The sequence below is a fragment of the Trachymyrmex cornetzi genome, unplaced genomic scaffold (assembly GCF_001594075.2).
Source record: "Trachymyrmex cornetzi isolate Tcor2-1 unplaced genomic scaffold, Tcor1.1 scaffold11, whole genome shotgun sequence".
In the NCBI taxonomy this organism is placed as follows: domain Eukaryota; kingdom Metazoa; phylum Arthropoda; class Insecta; order Hymenoptera; family Formicidae; genus Trachymyrmex; species Trachymyrmex cornetzi.
Genome location: NW_017295653.1, coordinates 1,454,277 through 1,478,276, shown reverse-complemented (window position 1 = coordinate 1,478,276; position 24,000 = coordinate 1,454,277). Strand labels below are relative to the sequence as shown.

The window sequence follows — 24,000 nt, the reverse complement described above, 5'->3', positions numbered from 1 at the left end:
CGTAGATACTGTCCGCGATGATTACAGAAATCTAGGAAGCCGCTCAATTTAATTAACCCTTAATTGCGAGCGCTTGGGACGGGATGGTGCGTTTACTCCAGTACCTTGGCGCTTTTCCCCCGTCCCTTGTCTATTCGAGGATGATGATGATGATGATGATGATGATGATGATGATGATGATGATGGTGGGGTGGTGGTGATGGTGGTAGTGGTGGTGGTGGCGGAGGTTGTTCCCCGCGTGTACGAACGCGCGACGATGCGTGAGTTATCGCTCCGCGAAACGAAGTGCACTTTCTTTCAAAGATGAATGTTGGACGGAAGGAACGTAGACTATGTAGTACGGTTGCGTTGCAGATCCTGTCTGGGGATGGATTGTTAGACCATTAAATCTAGTATCATAATTTCTGGGGTAAAAGATGATGATTTTTCTAAACGTTATTAAACACGTATACTATTACATTTAAGAGTCATTATGTTATTATGCATATTACAATTTGATATTTATACGAACAATATTTTATTTGCACGAGAAACATAGACTTATCTATCTATTTATAAAAAAATAATTATTAACTTTTCGGTGCCACTCTTATTATAACATACCCGAAATTTCTTTTACTTTATATGTCATAAAGAGTAATAGTTATTTATTGATAAAGATACATACATTTGCTTGTTACCATTATATTCTTCTAGTATGAATCAGTCGCAGGTAACGCGATAAGGAATTCACAAAAAAATATTGAAATATAAATGTTCTAATATTTTTTATAAATTTCCATCACATGCAATAGATATGGCCTTTAATATTTTTCCGTACAGTTAATAAGAGTAGTTTCTTATACATCTAAATTGTTCTATGTATTTTATCTATTTTATTTTGATGACGGTCAGGATTTTTTAGAAATCATCTTTATTGTACAAAAAAAGCGTCTTATTAGTCAGTCAATTCTTTCCGCTTCGTGAACACGGAATTGGAGATCAGCTTTATCGCGTTGAACGCTCTTCAGTTGGTCGCGTAACTATCGAGTGTGCCCATCGCGATACACCGATAGCAATTCGCGACTAGAAGGCCCCGTTACGTACTTAATACGCTCGTTAAAACGAGGAACTTAGAAACGCATTCGTTCGCAGACGTGCACGTTTCTTCCATAGCCTCGCAATAAATCTGCACTGTTTATTTTACAACCCGCAGCCGTTACTTCGCGCCTGCTTCGGTATCTTTGCCTAAAGAAAAAGGAGAAAAAATTACAGTGTGCAATATCCTGTGCGTCAAAATAACTACATATGTCTAATTTATGCGTGCTAAGATAATTGATTCATTCACACATAGATGCGCTTCTATTTCATATGCTGTGGTAATACTGAAAGAATCATAACGTTAAACGTGTGAAAAATTATATTCTCGACATTTCTCTTCCTCTGGCTATACAGATTTAATGGATTCAATTTTATAACCATAATAAGATTAGAGAAAAATATTAACTTTAATATTTTCCTTGATTTATCCTTTTCTTATGTACTCTGATTTACATTCTTTCATAACGTTATCTCAAAATTTTCAAAGATTGCTTAGTATATCTGTCTGTATACATTTTTGAAAAATATGCTCTTAATTGTTATTTAATACATTGCATTGTTTATGAATACATAAATAATATAAACATAAAAGTACGATAAATATAAATTACTTTTATAGAAAATATAGAAAATAATTAATATATCTTTTTTCCGTATTTTATTGTTTTGAAAAATTAGAATAGTTTCATTTATTATACGTGCAATATAATTTCAAAGAGATGTTAAAACATTGTACAGCAAAGAATTATGTTAATATTATTAATTTCATAATTTTCAGAAATTATTCTAACATGTGCGATCAAGTTGTCTCTCTTTCCCATAAATAAATCTATTTGTCATGGTATTGTAAGATTTTTCCCATACTGAGCATGAATCTGTTGCAAATTTCGTAAACTCTCACGTGGACGATGCTCATGTAGATACATATCGTCGAACGTTCGTTAACGCCATAACAAAAGGAGACACGACGACGAGGAAGAGGGACGCGGTGGGAGTCGAGAAAGGAGACGTGGAGAGAACTCGAGAGGCAAATAACCCTAATTTCATCGTCGGAGACCTGCATTCAGAAAGTCATTATCAAACGAGCGTCCCGCGCGCCTGTTATAATTACGCGGGCGTTGCACAACAGAAATGTATCGAACTGCCTCGCTTTCTCTCTCTCTTTCTATTTCTCTCTCGTTCTGCTTTCGTGCCTCTCCTCTCTCGCCACTCTACACCAGTCTTCTCTCTCTCTCTCTTTCTTGCCGTTCTCACGTTCTTTATTTGCACGCGTTTCACACCGATCACTTGCACGGACCTGTACACACGCTTGTCTGTCTGCCCATTTCGCTTTCTTTTCAAATCGTTTGCTGATTACATGATTTTCTAATAATTACGCAAACTCCTGTGTATTTCGCGTTGCTCATTGCGTTTTTCTTCGATTAACCGGTTTATCGCTTTTAATGAAGATCACATTCTAAGTTTACTACCAGCAGTTATCCTGCGTTAACTACGAGTCCCTGGAAGTACTAAATTACTTGTGCAAATTTGTGGTTTGCCAGTGATGAGTACATTAGTCAGCTCGCGTAGCTATTGACTTTTAATCGTATCCTTGACCATCTAGAATTTAGAATTTTCATATTTATTTACTTCGTTTACAAATTCATTCCACGTAGTTCGTCATATCATATTTCAATGAAGAGTGTCAGAATCAATTATTATTTCCAATTGTAATATAATAATATGACATCAATTTTAATAGCAACGTAATTATATTATTATCATATTGTTGTTAGTCAAATCACATGCAGAGCGAAATCAACTATTATTATTAATTAGTATCGCGTGCTGATACATTGACAATATTTACATTGAATTGTCCCAGGAAGCTTTCGAGTGAAAATCCTGAATACTCAACATTCCTCAGAATTCCACTCGACGGTACAGAGTACCGGAGAGTCAGTCGGGTCTTATCAATCTATCTGCGGCGTGCAATCGGCCGATCTTGCAGTCGATCGGCTGATCGATCGACCGATCACTCGATCAGCGACGATAGTTCTTCCCTCTATCCTCCGATCGCAGGTAATCGTATATATTCGCAACCGCGCGCGGATCTCCAGCGGTTATGAAATCCTCGTAGAGAGCAGCCGATAATCCAGCACGCCAGTCATGGCTGTGTGCACCCGTGGCCGCGTGTGTGCATGCACGTGTACCATCCGTGTATATACGGTGGACGGACACATGGGCGTTCACGGTGCGCCATACCGGGGCGCGCGGATTTCACTTATCTCTCTTTCCTGGCGTCGAAGTTCCGCGCGCGCGGCCCTGATGCAACGACGACCATTATAGCCGCATTAACTGAAATTAGACATTGTTTCCCTTGCCGGGGTGGAACACGGCGCGCAACAATGGGGAGACGACGCGGGCGACGACGACGAGCGTGAGCCACGGGGATGAGCCAAAATAGCGGGGGGCAGAGTAACGAGAGGGAAAAATAAGGGGGGAAAATGCGCGCAAGACGGCCACTCCGAGAGGACTGCCCCTTCTCTCTCTCTTTCTCTCTTTTCTTCTTTCTTCTTCTTCATCTGTATTTATCTCCGTTCTCCCTCACTCTGTCTTCGCCAGCGTGCGCCGGCGAGAGATTGCCGATATTACAGCAGGGTCAGGATCGTGACTTTAATCAATTAGCGGGGTTTCTCGGACCCGGGAAATGATTAGTAATCCGGCCGGCAGCCAGACTCACTCGGCTCTTGGCCTCCTCTTCTCGGTCCCGAACACCTCACCACTCGTTTGCTCTTATCCGCAATGGGGGATAAGAATACGCTCGCGCTGTTCCGATGAGCCGTACGAGGAAGTAATTGATGAGAGAAAATCAGCCTATCTTCACGGATCGAGTTCATTACTTCGTAAACCCGCGGGAAGCTAGATTTATGAAATGCTCGCTGATTCAATTTTAATATGAAACTCGATATAAATGGCTTTTAAAAGGGAATATCATGATTAAAAAAAAGGAAATATATATATATACATATTAATAACTAAAAACATAGGATATCTTTTAAAATTTTTTACACAAAAACTATTTCACAAAGAAAGAACAATTTTACGTTGAAGTTTCTAAAAATTTAGCTATGATATAGATTCGAAAATAATTTTGTTGGACTATTAAAATAATTACTTTAAGCATAATGAGCAATGCTGCAAAAAGTTTTGACATTTTAATCAGTTTGAGCGCGTCCTACATAGTTATTTTGAAGATTCAACAAAATTATTTTCGGATTTGTATCTAGCTAAATTTTTGTATACTTCAGCGAAATTGTTTTTCTTGTGCGCCCGAGAAAGATTCATTTGCAATAAAAAGATCGAATATTTATTTAAAATGTAGGAGTTGTTTTTGTTGTATATTTGGTTAAAATAGATAAATTTTATTGCTCGAATTTACAAGATATGGTACAATATTTGCATTCACAAATTTTAATATCTGAACAAATTCTTTTATTCATAAGAATTACAATTTAAAAACTAATAATGTCTTGGCACCATTTGTTTATGAAAAATTAATTCTTCGTTATCAATGGAATTACAATGGACGTAGGACATCGTATACAAAAATCTAAGAGAGAAGACTCGCCGTTTGAAATACCGTTATAGCGAGATAAACTGACGATACGCAATACACGGCAAATCGTTGCATCTCGACTCTTGCGCCGATAGCGGCGAATCGATCGGTCATGCATCCCCCGCGGCTGCGGAAAGGCTTCATGGAAATGTGGACGACTTTGACAAGATTTCAACGTTAATTGCGATTAATAACAGCGCGCATACGGCGTCTTATCGTCGCTCTGCTCCACTTGACCGCCGCTATTTTCTAGGTCGTCATGCGCTATCTACTCCCTTTTTTTTCCCTTTTGCGAGAGAACCGTGACAGCGCATGTCTTACTCGTCGCTTTTTAACGGAATTGTAGAATAAATTTCTTCGTTTTCACATCGGTGTTTTACGAACAGCAAAAAAAAATGTTCGAGATAATATAAAAATGTGACATGTACTCATTTCTTAAACATATTTTTCTAATTAAATTGATATCATATCTTGTAATAAGGGGTAAGTCTTCTTGCCTAATTAAATGCATATGTATATATTATGCAAATTAAAATAATTTTTAAAGTATAACATGAGAGAGAAATATACATGTATATATATGTATATATGTGTATGTGTTTATAATTTATATAAGTATATATATATACTTTATATAATATATGATAAACTGTCAATAAAAATATTAAATAATTTAATTTAAATATATAACATGAATAATTTTGTTATTTAAAGAAAAATTTGCTTTAGCACAACTAAGCTATACAATTAAACTGGGTTAGAATTATACTGAATTAAGCATACAAACAATTCACTATAGGAAGGAACTTCTCGTCTGAATTTAGTTATGTTTAGCAAAGAGAGGACTTTAGAAATGAATTATTTATCTAGGGAGCAATGAGATCGTTAGCACGCTATTTTAACATACTACTAGCCTACTCCAAAAATTCTTCATCGATCGCACAAACTTCCTGACACGATGGCGTATGAAGCGACCACGCTTCCCCATATTTACCCGTATAATCTCTTTCCGAGCATTAAAATACAAAGTAGTCGCATTACCATGACAAAACTGTCGGGTCAAGAGAGCCTGACACCGTCTGTGGGGGATTACGATCGGCGGCCGAGTCCGATATGCATATTCAGCGGTGCAAGGTCCACCTTGTGCACGTAATCTTGCGCCTTTTGTTCATCCTCAGCCAATCCAAGCTCGCCGCGGCTTTTCCACTCGATCGTCAACACGTCTATTTTTTTCCCTCAGATTCACGCTTGCGTTGAATTATCGCTATTGAATATTCAACGAGGCGTATTGATTCAGAAATTTGACATTGAGTTTTGTTCGTGTGTTCGATTCGCATTGTCATCACAACTTCAAGTTATGAAGAAACAAGAACGTTAGAATAAGAAAAAAATTTTTACTGCCGATAGATTTTCATGTCAGAGAATTTTGATTTAACGTGAACGATCTTCATCTACGTGTCTACATAGATAGAAAAATAACAAGAAACACATATTTATAGAAATAAAATAAATATAGTTTAATGAATTGGCAAACAATATCACGGAAATAACGAAAATATATTTCATTTGTTTCTTCTTTTTCTGCGAAAACACAATATTTTTAATATTGGTTGTATCAGCAGAAACAACGGTTTTGCAATTGTTGTAAGATTAATAAATTGATCTTGCATTTAGTTCCTCACTGGATCTAAATGTATAAACCAATCATATTAAAAAATATTACAACAGTTGTGTGCAAAGCTACTTTTTTGCTAAACACATTAATTTAATATATTTAATTTAAATATTTTTATAAGACCTGAAATTATATATATACATATAGATTAATGTACAGTTGAAAACAAATGACTTTTGACTCGGAACGGCAGCTGGTCAATTCGAACGGTGACCTCAGGGACTCTCGAAGCACCGAGATCGCTGTTCCAATCAGAATGTGAAAGTTCAGCCGCAAAAGGCTTGCTATGTTGGTCGGCTTTATGCGCAGCGCCGATATGCGCTCTCTCGCGCAAACATATACATACACCTACACTATTATTCGCTTTTTCCTGACTTCTGTCTATGCCTACTTAACATTGACGGCTCATCTTAGAACCGATTTACACGACGGACGTACACACATATTTGACGGCGATCGAGTCATCGTGCTTTCGAGACGGAAGATATCTCTACGATTTATCAGTTGATCTTGGATATGGTGAATACATTCTCTTACAATTTAATGAGAAGGAGGTGATTAATTATGATCGGCAGATACATCAGGTGCGTTTGCTAGAAAACGTTGTAACTTGGACATGAAGCGCATTTATAAAATATCGACAGCCGCAATTCGCACTTTAAGCGAGGTATACATAAACTTGTAAAAAATGCCTTTTAGCGTTACGAGAATAATTAATCTCGTGTCTGGATATATTGTTCGCTTCAGGGATAGTTATATCGAGGTCATTTATCGTTACGCTTGATTAAATTTCTCTCAATATATACATCAACAAATGTCACAAAATGCGTCAATTTCTGTAAATTTACATATATACTTTGTTTTTTTTTCTACTAGAAGTTGGCGATAGGCAAGAAAATTTAATTTTCTTTGAGTCGTAGAAATGATAAATTACATGAAACTAATTATGCAAAAAATTATAGGAAGCAATTAGGTTGCCTTATTTGCAAAGTCCGTAATCACTGCATTTTCTTCTTATAAATTGGAATGAATTAACATAGTTGAAAAAAATATATGGGTCCACTGGACTCGCGAATACCGATTAGGATTTAATTTCGAGGAAAGTACGTTCGCTCATTTATGACACAATTAAAAAAAAAAACCAATTAAGTTTTCTAGAAAATTAGTTTGAATATTTTAAATGATTAAAATCTTGTAATATTAAATTGAAGTGCAATTTTGGTGTAATAACTGATTATAGAGGAATAAAAGTATGTACTTTTTAAGTATTATATGTTTCTTTCTTTTTGTATGTTCTCGTTATTTTGTTTATAAGCGATTAAAAATGACAATTTGTGAGTTAAGTGCATTATTGTAACAAATAAGCGATTTGTTGTGATAATCTCCAAGTAATGCCGATTTTTAAGATGAGCCGCGTACGTTTCCGCCCACGTTTGTCGCGGAGAGCTGATTCGCGATGCGACGCAGGTGAATTCCGCCACGGCTGTAATGTGCGGCTCGCCGCTATTTGCATCTTCCTCTTGCGAACGGGCCTCTTTCTCCGTTCGCGCGATGCGGCAATTACGCCGTTCCCTCAAATACGTGCCAATAATATGGAGAGATACCGCGGTCAGAGCACGTAAAGTCGTTTTAGCCATGCCGCCCTGCCGTTCGCGAATTCCTCGCGAAATCCATGAGCCCACACCCGGATTCTCGACACCGCGAGATTGCGTTATTTTCCTCTACGCACCTTCGGCTTTCATTAAATCGCTATTTATCACCAACGTCGACTCGGGGTACGGTAAGTTGATTACGCATTCACGAGGCGATTCGATACGCGTCGGCTAACTCGACAAAACCCGACAAATATATATCCGGTATCGACAGGGACATAAATTTCGAACTTAGAAATACTTAAGTTCTTAAATAATTCCAATATCACCGGGAAAACGTGCTTTCACTGTGCTGTTACCTTTATTTAATTGCACCTTTCTAGCTGATAGCGCGATATAATAAAGTTCCCGTAAGGAATCCAATTCAACGATACTTATTTCACAGCAGCGACACTACGGTGCTAAATCACATTCCTATACCGCTCGTAGTTCAAAGATTATGGACGAAATACAAAAATCCGATGATGTAGTAAGAGCATGTGGGCGCATGAGATATACATGATAGCAATTCTCGCAAAGCACGCAGACAAGCGGTCTGCTCGTTCGTGCGCGTGCGGAGTCTCCACAAGCCGTCATCGGCATCATCGAACGTAAACGGCGTGGGAAAGCCGGCCGACGCGACGACTCGGCTCCCGGTAAGGATGCCGTCAATTTTTAGGATTGTGCACGACGCGAGAGAGGCGTGCGACTCGCGCTCGGAAACGCCGGGGAATTCGAACAGGTGGATCACGTTCGGAAAATGACCATTCCAGTTTCGAATTGTGATGGACTGAGGGGGGGTAGACGACCCCGAAAGATGACTTTGACGTACCGGCGATGAGTCAAAAGAACAATCACTCAGCTTGACCGCGCGCCGGAAATAAGCTGGAAGGACATCGCCGTGGAGGAAAAATTCCAGCGACTCTCCCACGTATGCGCGGACTCGGATTACCCGCGTTTTCGCGGCAATTCAACTGTGGTAAATGGCGGGTTGGAACCCGCACACGCGGTATTCGATATTAACGCCTGACGAGCGGATATAATCTCCGACGAGAGAGATGCGCCAGCGTATATCGCAAACCGCGGCGGATTGGCGGAAAGCAAACGGACGGCGCTGTTAAGCATCTGTCTGGTTAAGCAGCTATATTTAAGCCTATTCGTTTCGCGCCAGCGAGCTCCGTCTTGATCGCTAGATAGGCGAGAGATACACCTTGCCGCTGGATCTTTAATTTGGATTGTAAAAGATCGGGTAGATTCGTCTCAGGTAGACTGTGAGAAACGCGAAAGTATCTTAAGTAAATCTTATTAACCTTAGAATGCTATCGTTATTGGGTGATACCGTGTCGCTATTGATACGTTTTATGTGCGAGCATATAGGATAACTGTCTCTATTTCTGTGTCTGTCCCTATTAATTTTCCTTTGTATTTAAATAAACCATAAGAAAGAGCACGAATAAATAAGAAAATATTTTTTATATTAAGTTAAATTATTAATGTATACAATATCGAAGATAATATTCTATTTTTTAACTATTAAAATACAGTAAATATTTTTTCAAAAGACATGAGAAATTTATGCGAATCCACACAATAATGCTGCAAAATTTTAAGTTGTCCCTTTATTGAAACTGAGAACGTCGTATTATATAAATGTACACTAAAATTGTAAATATAATTAAAAGAATGATTTATGCAATATTAATTTAAACAATTAGCTTACATCTATTTTTTGTTTTAGTAACTATATGTTAAAATGAGTCAAATGGGTATTAGCATACAATTGAGAGCACAGTAATAAGACCATTGTCCCTTAAAGGTCACAATAATAATAGGAACAAAAACATTTTATCTTTATCAAGGACATTATTAAGTATTAACATTTTTTTAGATTAAAAAATATTATTTAAAAAAGACATTGATTTCAAGCAAACAGAATTGAAGCTACAATATTTAATAATTAATTCGGTAATGAGCAGTTGGCTTAAAAGCACACTAATGGGGACAGTTATCCTAGACCACTCTTAATTAATGTAACACAATTTTTTTCATATATTTCATACTTTTAATGACCAAATATTTATACTCTAGACTTTATAAATACAAATAATTTAATTATTAACACAAAAAAGAAAGAAAGCTAGAGTTGTCATGTAGTCCAATTGCGCGTGTGTCTCCTCGTAACACTTAAAATAAAATATATAGTAACACAAAACACTGTTTAAAAATTGAAATTACTTATCAGCTCTCTGTTATATTGACCACTAGGGGATCTAAGCTAATATATAACGGCCAGAATTTTTAAAAGCTTATGTCCATTTGTCCTAGCTTTTAGTATGATTGGACCTCCTAATGACCACTAAAGACATAGCGTAATACTCAATGACCTTGTTCACTCATACATAAAATTTACATATTGATAGTATTCAAGAGTTGACCGAGTTATCAGTAGACGAAATCTAGTTATTGGTCAATACCATTCTTAAATGAATTTTCTCAAACAAAATTTATTATCGTCTTTGAATAAAACATTGAGAGATGTATTAATATTGAAATTATTATCTAATAAACGTTGTATGAGATTGGAATACAAATTGAAGATTCACATGAGATTATTGTTAAACGAAATCTGCTGTCACACAAATTTGTCGCGGAGAGAACTCGTCGCCGAGCGAATTCTTTTTCAGGCGAATTCGCCGTTGAACAGATTCATGATCAAACGAGATCGTCTTCAAGCGGAACCACCGCGGAGTCCCACGTTCGGCGCGTAATTCACGCACGGCCGACGCATTATTCACGGCGGGGCTACGCTAAAATCCATAAAGATCTAGTCGTTCGCTCTCTCGATTACGGCTGGCGTGCGCAAGAATTGCTCGCTCGTAGAACCAGTCCGCTCGCAACGTTCGCATAAGCGAACCGAGTTCGTTTCGCGGAGACCCGCGCTTACGAATCACCGCGGCGGGCGGAGGTGAACGAAAGCAGATATTAATAACGCGCCGCGTATACATGATTGTTGCGTGGTCCCACCTTCGCCTCCTCTCCTCCCGTTCTCCTCTCTCTCTCTCTCCCTCTCTCATCGCGGTGCGCTCCACCTCCTTCCGACCACTCGACTTTTCTCTTCTTCTCACCTTCTCGCTCTCGCAGCCTCTCTTTCTCTCTCTCTCTCTCTCTCTCTCTTTGTCCGTTCCTCATCGAGTTCGCCCAGGTCGCTCGTTTCTCCATGCCTTCCTCAACCTTAATGTTGCTCGTATAGCGTAAGAGCATAGCGTGGAGTAGCATGCGAGAGAGCCTCGCCGGGGCCTCGCCGCGAGCAGGCACCGTGGGAACCTTAGGCGGGCCTCACCGCGCGCACTCGCTCGTTCGCTCGCTCGCTCGCGCTCGCGGGCCCTGTTCTGGACGCGTGTAACCTTGTAACCTCCACCGACCTCTCCCTTTCTCAATCTCTTCTCTTCCCTTCCCGCCCTGCCGAGAGAGGCGCGCGTCTCTTCGCCCGTCCTCCTCTCTTGCGAAGTCTTCTTTCCGCTCTTCTTTGATCGTCTCTCGGTCTTCGTCCTCCGCTTCGTCCTTCGTCCCGTCGGCCATCTACACGCCTCGTAACGATGCGACAGGCCGCCCCGTACAGTGGTGGAGTCTTCCGAAGATGCGATCTCGATCTCACCGGCGACGACGGCCGGCCCGATGAACGTCGTCGGGACGCGCAACGCGAGACGCCGACGACGCTAACAGTAAAGAGCTCGCACTTGGAGAATGTTATGTAGGAGAGTTCGAGAGCGCGATGCGATGCGCGCTCTTGATTGCGATAAATGTAGCGTAATAAATTTCATACGCGTCAGCCATACTTCGAGGATCGCTCAGGCACTCTGCCGATTGCGCGCGTGATAGCATGTTCTCGTCGTTAAGTTCGATCAATAATAAATTTCACCGTCGAAGCAGTAAATTCCGCGCTCTCGGCAGTTCGTCTGTGGTAAAATATCGTGGCTCAGAAGATGAGACGGATTCGTTCAATGACTCATGTCACTTCTCCAAGAACGTTCACAACAGCTCCAACTGATATTATACTTTCATAGAAAATTTTCTTTAAGAATTGTATCGTTAACCTTCGATATACACAATGACTTTTCCAGTCCTTTATTACATGATTATGAGTGGATTAATTTTCATCACTTTTACAAGTGTATAAAAATTATTAAGTATCGTTACATATACTTTAACATCTTTAGAAAGTAGTATCTGTGAAATTGTGTATTTAAACAAAAGGAAATGATGGGAATTATTATTTAGTCAAGTGTTCTTATTTTAAAGAAATATACAGAGGACACAAGAATCGTGTATGAGTCAACTATTTTGGGAACGAACATGAATTAAATATAATATATGTTTAATTAATTGTTACTATTTTATGTATCACGTATCAATATACGATAATTAAATGTAACATCAGTTGTTAAATTAATTTAAAAGTTAAAAATATTTAGATTTATTTAGAACACATTTTGATGATGTTAATTACTAAAGTATTAATATAAATGAAAAATTAATCTAACATTTAAGGAAAAAAGTCTAAACTCTGTTTTAATGGGGGAGGAGAAGTACTTTTTAATGTCACCTCAAAATAATACGACCAATATGGTAAATTAATAAGAAGGTGGTTCCCATGACATCGAGAGTTTCTTCTGACAATTCCAACGTCCCTCGAGGAAACTCATAAGTAACAACGGAATTTGCGACAAAGTGTCCCTATTACTACATACGGTTGAATCATCGGGCAAGAAAACGAGCAAGCGAGGGAATTTTCTGTGGTCGGAACCGCGGGATAGGGCAGCGTCGAATTAGCGGGCCGTAATGGCGAGCTGCCGTCCGGTTCGCGCTTACGTTCGGACGCTGTCTTTCCCGTGGAACGAACGGAACGGCCGTGAGTCCGGTGGTAACGGCGAAGAGTGGTCGCCGACGGCCGAAGTCGGTAACCTTCTTTCCGGCGAAATTATCATAATGGCTCGGAACAGAAGCATGGCCCGGAGCGACCTCCGCTCTCGCCTGGAAACTGCCTCTCGCACGGTGCATACTCTTTACCCAGGATCTTCCGCGAGTCTAAAAGCGAGCCCTCCCGCGTGCGTGCATACGTGCGTGCGTGCGTGCGTGCGTGCGTGTGTGAGTGTTGCGCGCAAGAGTTGTATTTGCGCGCGTGGTTGTGGCCGCCGAGCCTCTCCTCTCTCTCGCAGCCCTAAGCCCGCTCTCGAAACCGCCCCGCGCCAAGCCGGGGCAACGCCAGGTATACACACAGGTATATATCCCCTCGCACGGTAATTACGTGACGTATTAATACCAGTTATTCCGCGTCGACTGGTTCTCTCTCCCGGCCGGTCGGCCGTCTCGATCCGCAGGTGTATTCGGCCTGTTCTTTCTCCCTTTCCGCCAGTCTCTTATACCTTCTCTCTTTCTCTTTTTCATTATCTTTCGTTCTTCGTCTCACCTCCTGCGATCTCACCTCGTCTCTCGTTCGACCTCCTCCAACGCCACTTCGCTCCGCCCGCGAAAAACACTCGCTCGCGCGCCTCACGTTTCTCTAACGAGATACTTTTCCAAAGCGGCGAGACAGACGTTTGCCTCTAAACGTCTGCAAAATGTGAGCGCGCGACGGTGCACCGTCGAAGCGCAGAGCACGTTATTGCTCTCTTTGCGCTCGAGAAAGTGCAGCGAGCGAGTTCTGGCCTTCCCCGCCTCTATCAGTAAAATAAGTTACAAAACAACGCGTCGAGAGTCGCGATGACTTTTACTCTCTTAACACGAGTCGGTTTTCAATGGTATTCGATGTAGCTTGTTTTCCTATAACGGCATCGAAAATATGTTTATATTTATGCTTTAATATGGAAATGTGGAAATGGAGGAATGATAAAGCCAAAGTTGCTAACATGAAAAGAAATTAATTTCTGTTTATTTATTTAGGATTATGTAGGAAGTAATTTCTATTTATTTACTTAAGGTTATGTAGGCAATCAATTGAGGCGTGCTAGATAAAACGCCTATAAATGCTAAAATAGTGAAAATGCGTTTTATCGCATGAAAGGATTGTGTAAGTGCTATCACGTACTAATATTTAGCGTGGAAAATACTGCTACAAGCGCAGAAAAATGAGTGGTACGACTTAAAATCTCATAAATCTAGTTGTGTAATCGATATTTTTACTTGAACTTACACCATTTTGACTTGCATTTTTATATTTGAATCTACAAAGGTTTGAAGTTTTAACAATTTTAGGATTTTTTAAAAATTAGAATTAATTAAAATTGTTTTCAAAGACTGATTATCTTCAATTATTATCTATGATAATTTTTATAATACTTTTGAATAATAGTTAAAAGGAAATAAGTTTTTCCTTTTTTCTGAAAAATTAAAAAACTGGTTCTTTTGATTTGACATGCCACAATTTTCTTTCCTTCTTTAAAAAACAATAGCACACTCCACACATTGTCGCTATGTTTCTATAAAGAAGCTAATTGAGTGAAGCTATAAATGACTTCTGAAATAGCGCTTATTACTTTAAACTACACATCGTATCAACGTCATGATCGCACAATACAAAACGAGAGCTTTAGTGCCGATAATTTTACAATTACCACGATAACCGATCGCGCACATTCGCGAGCGTTTTAAGTGAAAACCACATCGAGAGACGTCGAGGTCGTTTTCCTCTTTTTCCTTTTTTTCATTCTAACGGAGGGACTTAGCAAGCGTATCTCGGATCTGCGCGCATCCCGCGTGGGTCCGTGGAGGAAAAGAGCATGCCGAGGGCCCGTAAACGATCGAGTATCCGCTCCTCGGTCCATCGTGGTTCAGCCGAGCAAGTCGCAATCACGACCGTTAATCGCGGCGCGATTAACTCTCTCTCTCGAGAGAGAGAGCCGCTGCAAAAGTCCTGCATGGGTGGATTCAAGGCGAGTTCTAGGGAAGATCGTCCCGCTCGTGGAACCCTGATCCTCGGCTTCGTCTCCTCCTTCCCGCGAGATGGAACGCGCGCGAGACTAGAGATTATTCTTGATACGATTGTCGCCGATATGGTGGACATGTAACATAACATGTTGTGAATTAATATGGCACATTTTTTATGAAGTAATCATGGGAAAAAGTAGATTGGATATGTAATAGTATATTCATAAGCGGTGAGATATAATTTCTAAACAATTGGAGCACGTTATATATATCAGTAAAGTAAACGTTTCTCTGGATTTAAATCCTCTTCAGTGTGGAACTAAAGTACAAACTACGGTGAAAATGCAAAGCACCGGATGTAAATATTTAAGATATTGTTATTGTTCTATCTGCAGAGACCCGAAATATCATTCACATTCTTATCTACGTTTATCTTGGATTATTTTTTCACTTTAAACGTTTTCTCGTTCTCTTCCTGTGTCTTTATGTATGTCAAGAGTGAAATTAAATGAATTAATAATGACTTTCTCCAATTAAATAATGAAGTTTAGATATAGCGAAGTTTAAAAATGCATCTTAATGGTCGTTCCTATGGGATATATCATATCCTTATAATCGTTGATAATATATTAAACTTCGCGATGAATTTTTTTTTCAATACTCCAGGAATCAATAATTATGACACATTTTCAAGGATGATTATAGAAACCATTAGTTTAATAGTTGATAGGTATCTATGATTAGCGAGTATGTACTATCGGAAGGGGGCCAAACACGATGATATCTCCATGGGAATTTTCTAGCCAAGCTAAATGTAACTTGAGCACACCTTGTGTGTTGAACGAAAAAATTCAATGCCGGCGGTTTCGCTTTACCTCTGAAGGCGAGAAAAGCGGTGAAGCAGGTGACTTGTCTGAGTAAGAAATTAGCTGGAGCACGTGACGACACGCGTTTATAAATACGGCCACGCGTGACGTAACGCTCGCGCGAGAAAGATGAAGTGGAAGGAGGTGGAGTTCTCCTAACAGGACGAAGGATCGCCCGGGGCGTCCTGTCGTAAACTCGACTGCTCACCGCCCAGAAGTTCAAGCTAACGAACTTATCGTCCGCGTGCGCAATATGAACGCGCGCTTGATTAGGATCGTGATTACGCGTGAGTCCTCGAGCCGCATCGTAGGAACATCTCAATATTCGTGAGCGATTGCAGATGATCGATCATATGAAATTACGTTAATTAAGAAACGAATAACGTGAAATGGCTTTATACAGGTGGTAAATATTCTTTAAATGCTGCCGTTAAGATAGTCATGAATTTCATCGTGAAAGCTTCTATGTATTTATCTCAAAATGACATTTACAATATGTCTTGATATCAGCTAGAAGTTTTATATAATTTAGGTACCTATTAGATGTAAAGCTATCAAGTTGAACGGACTTGAATATCCATCGTAAATTACAAAATCTTAAGAGGATCTTGAGTTATAAAGATAACAAAGTATATGAATTTTAAATTCACAAATTGGTTATCGAGAGGCATAAGAAAAGTTTTATTAAGAATTTTATGTTGTATGCTTACGTAAATTATTTTATTACTTAACATTTAGAAACGTTTTTTATTTCAAAGAACACTTTATTAATTAAGGCTGAATAGAGATTAATGTATGATGTAAATCTATTGTCGGTGTTTAATGTAAATTTTATATTTAACGTAAACTTTAATCTGAGATAATTAAAAACGATCCCGGTGAAAAAGATTTATTTAATAAAATTAGTTTTAAAACCTACATGGTTTATCGTTCAAAATCATGGCAACGTTGTTGTAGGGGTTACCCCTAGGTATCGCGTTCACGTCTTTTATATTCGTGCAAGGGCGGGAATATGGACCTTTAAAGTCGTCGAGGGGGGTCCCGGTGCTCCTGACCTTTCCATAGTCGTCTCTTAAATGTTGATTTGCGTCGCGATATCGCGGGGACGTGCTCGACTATCGAGAGCCCTCGACAACGCGAGACAATGTTTCGGAAGCTATCTCAAATGTAGTATTAGTGTTTCTATGACTATCGTAAAGTCCCATTCTCGTTTAAGCGTATAAGGGTGAGTTGACTTTTCGTCGGAACGTTGCTGAAACAAGCTCGAGGGGTTAATAACGATATACAGACGTATTGCATTCTTGCTAGAGACTGCTATAACTAAAAAGACGCTTTAAGAAAAATATGATATGTACACTTTTCAAAACTTTCAAAGTGACGCTTAATCGGAAGAGTGAAATCTCACTTTTAATGATTGAAAATTGAACCACTCTTTTTTAAAATTGACTAAATTTTCATTCGTTAGAGTGAGAATCCATTCGAAAGCATTTAGAGAGCAAACAAGAACTGTGTTCTAAAATTCACTGCCAGTGCTGAAAATCTATAGTTTAAGTTACGTGTATTATACATTTTCAGCACTGGCAGTGAATTTTGGGACACAGTCAGTATATATCAATTAAATGCTTCGAATATGTTGAATGAAATTAACGACAATTAAAAATTTTTATTACTGCAAATTATAATACAATAGCTGAAAATAACGAAAAGAAAAACCATGTTGAGTATTTCATGAACTGTTCCGAGTTATAAAATATTTAATTTTAGAATGAACTATTTATAAAGCAGACATTTGTAGCAGATTTATCAGGTAACATATAATAAACAGTTTATAGAGCTTTTTTATATGTATGTAAATCCTGTCATTAAATTTAATCATGAAAGGATACGACTGCAAATGTTAGATCTTACCACTTATACTCAAACTAAAAGCACCTTTTCAACATAATAAATGACACGGTAATGATTGCGTTCGATAAGTTCTGTTAACAGAAACGTCTAATTTGTTACCTCCTTGCTGTTACCTTCTATCGGAATAATAGTAATCTTCTATTCGGTTAAAAAACGATCCAATTCAGTAATAGCAATCAGCGTTCTCCAAATTATGCCACTTTTCTCGAAAAAGAGAGAAAGAGAGCACATGCAATGAGCCAATACACGAACGTTTTGTAGTTGCTATCGAATTGATTGGCAGGCCGGATAAATGACAGGGTAGAAGCGACAAAATGAGAGTTAAATATATAAATACTTAAAAAGATTCTCTCGGCGCAACATTGTTACCGAGAACGCGCAGTCTTTCGTAAAGACGTCTGAAAGGCGAGCGTCTTTAACGTGCAGAAAGATCGTGGGAACCGGCTCGGTGCCAAGGTTATCGGAGCAAGTGCAACCGCCGAGTATGTAAGCAACGCGCGAGCTGATTGTACACCTAATAATTATTAGGCGATCTATATGTCACTGGATCGACTGCGAGTCGCCGTACGACCTTGCAGCTAGGCCGTGCAGTGTATTATACGCAGAGCTCGATCTTCCGTAAATTACAATCTACGCTATTCCACCATTGCTATCATGCCAGCCCCCGTTGACGTTGACGAGCGCCGCGACACGTGGCAGAATTACGTAAATCCCTGTAGCAATATTCCATCCTGCATTAGTTATTTGTCGGAACCTTAGGCGTTCATTAAGTGGCTTCGCGTGCAATAATCGCAATGGCAAGTTGATGAAATGATATAGCTTCCGATTGTCCGGCGAATACGAAGTCGTATTTGCTACTGTAATTATCGTTAAGTGATATTTTTTAACGATTCGAAGTATCAAGCGTCGTTAATATACTTTATAAAACTTTTAGAATAAATCTCACTATAAAGAGTGAAATCTCGCTCTTAAGTATTGAAAATTGAGCCAATCTTTTTCAAGACTGATTCAATTTTCATTCTTTAGAGTGAAATTCCACTCCATAGAATTTAGAATGTAATGGAATATATCTGTATTGGAAGGATTGACATTATGTTGAAACATTTTATTATTTTATTCCACCAGCACAAAGTATTAGACTCTAATAATCATTCGTCTAATATGGAACGATGTTAGATATTAATTACAGGAAGTATTTTGTTATTTCTCTATATCAAATATTAATATTTATTATGTATTAGAAATGAATTAGAAATTTAAAGGATAAATTCTTATACATTAAAAGATTAACGATGTTATATATGAGAAATTAACGAGCGATTAGACTTTAGATTTTACTAAAGATGTAATAGAAAAGTAGATCAAGTAGCATTTCACGACATTACGTGTCATTTACAACTCAATCCAAAGTTTGTTTATTTTATACTAGATTATTATGTTCTTGAACTGACAAGCGTACAAGTTTTACATATTTTATGTATCTCACAACGATTTAGTTTTTTAAATTATTCACTTTTGATGAAATTTTAAATATTGGAGGATTTCGAATAGATCTTGTAATAAATCAGTTAGGTATCTTTCTTCATCGTATTATATTTTATTGTACTGAATTGATGCTATGAAAATCTTAATAGCAAGAATGTTATTAAGCTTTTACTTTGCTCTGTTTTCTCTGATTGCCTACTTTATGTCTTTATTTTTTTCTCTTTCTTGTTCTTTAGCACTTTCGAACCAGAACTACACCGCCAACGGGTATCTACGGCACCCATTTATTAGATATGTAAAAATTATTCCGTGCTGCTCTTTGGCCACGCAATGTTGCACATTTGCTGCCTCTTCTCGATCTCCCGTCTTTCCGTCATTCTGCATTCCGTTTCGTTTCGCTCACTCAGCTCGTCATACCACACTCGTCTCGCGTTTCTTTATCATTGATGATTGACCCTCGTCAATTCCGGGATATCTACAGATTTTCGAAAAACTATTTGCACAAAACCTATCGGTGAATATACTTAATCACGAGATGAACAGAATGGTGCTCAAATTGACGATGGTAAGAACAGTTCCTGCTCTTCTGAACTGCCACGTCACGCGGTATTAACATTCTCTACTATATGTGCTATGCAATCGAAAAGTATTCACTCGCGGCCATGCAACTGTTTTCCTCTTTTCTTTTAAATATATCGGATACAAGGCAGAAACAAATAGCGTTTACATATAATTTGATATAAATTATCATAAAGTAACGGTACTAGAATTTTATTGTACACTTGATTTTCCATAATCGGGTTTCGTGTAAGCTAAATCTCTCAATTTTGCGCAAACGGGCAGCGAGTGGATGTTTGATAGATATTATATGTTAGATACAAAATTACAAATCTTCTAAGGGAAGAAAGAGACGTCAGATTGCAAGACTAGGAAGCGCTCCTGCTGTTATTATAGCCTCCCGTGGTAGGTTTGCCGCAGGGCCCTTACGTGAATGTATATTTTTCATGCAGGTACATCAAGAATTAACCCTTTCGCTCGAAGGGACATGCGTATATAATATATCGGGAAAGACTTGATGTTCATTTACATGATATGTTCGACAGAGGGGGAGGATTTTTTAAATTTTAGCATTATTTTCAAAGTAATAAAAAAAAAACGAAATTTTCAGTATACACAGACACTAATTATTTTTATCATAATAATTTTATATGATTTTATTATTTTTTTTTACATATATTATATATATTTAATTTCTAATATTGATTTAAATTCCAGCAATAGTTCTGCCTTTTTACAAAAATTTTAGACTGAAAACTTATAGTCAATCTTTTGCTTAATTATTATTTATAATGATCTATTTAATCTCACTCTCTTATTCTCACTTCAAAAGTAACCCAACTAAAAAATGTTCGAGTTATTACTATAAATAAGTTAAGTAAACATTACCCTATCAATAATTAAAAATGTACTAACTTTATAAAAAATATTATCAAAATCATTAGAACTCAAAAAAGGTGGTTTTAAAAAATCATCAAAATTGTTACAATTAAAAAAGGATAGCGTTTTAAGGGTTGTGTAACAAAAATGATAGAAATGATTTGATCATGTTATGAATCTATTCTTTTTATCGATATTATTTTGATTGATCAATAATTTTCTGTCAAGTTAAAAAAATATCTATATATGTTTTCCATATTTCTTCAAAGTCAACTAAATCAATGATGCAGATATTTATGCGATATTCGGGTCATCGTACTTTTCGTCGTCTTGATTAGAAGAGAGATCATGAGAAGAGATTGTTGACAAAGGCAAGAGAAATAGCCGATAGGAAGGAGCCGAGAGAAACGGGCGAGAAATTGGCACATCGCGATGATCGAGCGAGTGGCGGCGCACTCATAAGGTGGTCGGGTGCGCTTGAGGGATTTTGTTAAACGGTGGGCGAAGGCAAACAGCTCGAGGTTGAGCGTTGGTACATTTGCACGACGCCTAACCGATGACCCAATGACCTCGTGCGGCGGTAGGCTCATGTAGGTCGTCACCGTCGCCGAGGAGAGATCGTAGGCGGATGATTCGTCGGCTCTCCTTCTTTTACTCGCGCGAGTTCTCTCTCTCTCTCTCTCTTTCTCTCTCGTACAGAGTCGATATCCTTTCCTATATTTCTTCTCACTCCATCACTCGCTGTAAACTTACCTTTATGAAAGCGATACTTGGGATGCTTTCTTCTCGTCGTGGTTCTGTTTTGATTTTGATGGAGTGGTCCTGGAAGGACGATGGTTCTCGAGGTTGATTTGTTGTAAAACTATTCTCTGAGTTTATATGATGAGTCATCGGACTCGTTCAGCAAGTAGGTATCGTTTACGGTGCAAATGCGACAGTTAACATACTTTTGTATATGGAAAAGACGATTTTGCTGAAGTATCTAAAATTTAGCTAGATATACCGATCGAAAAATAATTTTGTTTGACTATCAAAATTATATGAGGCGCTCAAACTAGTTGTTAGAATACTAAAATTTTATAGCATTCTCGTCATACTTAAAATTCTTACATATGATTATTTTGATAGTCCAATAAAATTATTTTTAAATCTGGATCTATAATTAAATTTTTAGATACTTCAGCAAAATCTTTCCATGTACATCGGTATAAAAATATTCAGGTAGCAAAAACTGACGTTATCTTGTTGTCATTTTGACAAAAAGTCCTGGATAGAAGATATGATGTGAGATTATTATTTAATTATCTAGTATATTTAAGAATAAAGTAATATAAATTATTGAATAGAAAATTATATTGTTAATAATTATATAATTATTAAAAATATAATTTATAATTAATATTTTATACATTATAATGAAACTTCGAAGTTTGATTTGATTTGTAAAATTTTACTTTAACATTTCCTGCATTTTCTTTTGCAATTTCACGATGTTTCTTTGGCTTTATAGTACGCCAACGACAATAATCGCAATATTTTATGCCAGGCAATTAACACCCTACAACATCTCGGCGCAATCCTGGGCGAAGCTGCACAACTTCCTTGCGATAACCGAAGATAACCAAAGATACCGCTGCCGAGAGCGTTGTAAAACATCTGGACGAAGGTGTCGCGGATCGATAAACACGATGGCAAATCGTCGAGTTTCACCTGTATGGTATTTAGGTCCGTAGAAACGTATCGTGCCATAGAGAGGACGCGGTCTCATCGTGCGTATCCGTTAAGATCGGCACGGACGTGAGAAATATCGGCCGGCAATATAAACTGATGACACGCAGAAAAGTTTCACGAGCGTAATCGAAGACGACTCCTGTTCTTGTTTTCCTACGGTTATACCCGCTCGCGGAGACACTAAACCGGGCTTGTCCAGAATCACCGTAGAGTTTATGTTAATGGCCCAATATTTCTTCTCCCGCAAGAACATTAATTCAACAGTGCATGCCTCAATGCTGAAAGTAGTATGTAAATGTGATCGCCAGGTGTTAACAGGGTCGATCATTAAATCTTTATCATGTGCAAATTCAAATAAATCGATAATATTATTTAAAAAGCTACGCTGGCAATTCATCATAACGTTACGTTTATTCCTTCTTGATTTGAGCGCATATGCGTGTAAAATAGTTTACATTATTACATTCTGCATTGTGCGTGTGTGTAATATTTATTGAAATTCATCATAACTGTTGTTAGGAATGACTCTGTTAACGGAATTAATGCAAGATAACACATTTATCTTTCTTCTATTGTAAAGTTCTTGACGTTTCGATACCATATTTCTACACAACACACACACAACACATACATACACATACACATATTTATGAAAAAAATGTTTTGCTGAAGTATCTAAAAATTTAATTAGATACTGATCTGACAATAATTTTGTTGGACTATCGAAATAATTATGTAGGAAATTGCTAGAATGTCAAAACTTTTTTCTCAACATTGCTCATCATTATTTTGATAATATAATAGAATTCCTTTCAAATCTATATTTGAACTAAATTTTTAGCTGTATCTAAATTTTTAGATATTTTATTTTTATTCCGTTAAGGCTTTCTAATTAATGTAATTTCTATTCAATAATTACTTAAAAAGTTTTTATACTTGAAAAATATAGACACATAGAAAGTCCTTTATTCAAGATACTCCAGTTTGAGCAAAGGATACGTGTAAATAGTATATCATCGCGAAATCGCCCTGTTATATAGAGGATTAACGAGTAGGGGAGTCGCTAATGGCTCTTGATAACAATGCCGGAGTACCTCGTAATAAATTAATCAGCATACAGGAAACGGCTATACATTTGTAAACAGACGATCTACGTCATTCGTGGCTGAATTCCACACGAAACTAGCGTTTGCCAGCGGCCGATCGGAATATTCATGCGTGTGACTACGGTTTATTGACTTGCGCTCCGAAATTCTTTAGAAAATTCGAACGATTCCAACAAATAAGTGAAGAAGGTCGCTACGTATCTCTCGAACCGTTTGGTTCTTAAAATTATGTAAATCCTCAATAACTGTTCATCGAATGGCGAGCATAAGCCGAGAAACCACAATAAAACAACGCCTGTAGAAATAATAAAATGCGCAGAATTTTTCGTAAAATCGAAATCAATGTTAACTGTAAAAGAGATGAAATACGCTCGCGATTTTCATGGTACACATATAAATCGGTCTTCCGGCATTTCATGCTACACTGATAAAAAAACTGTGGTAACAGCTATCAAATGTTGAGTGAGATAATTTCAATCAAACGTTCAGTTCATATAACCAAAATTAATTTTACTTTTCTAAATATTTAAGTAAGTATCACCGAACAACATAATAATAT

The 24,000-nt window shown here is 38.0% G+C and overlaps 1 protein-coding gene across 1 annotated transcript in view; it reads left to right on the top strand.

Annotated features, from left to right (window-relative positions):
* The window catches only part of svp (COUP transcription factor 2), a gene marked incomplete at its 5' end in the record, with an annotated part of 135,192 nt that overhangs the window by 32,558 nt on the left and 78,634 nt on the right, over nucleotides 1–24,000 (top strand). The gene's annotated exons all lie outside the window — the stretch shown is intronic.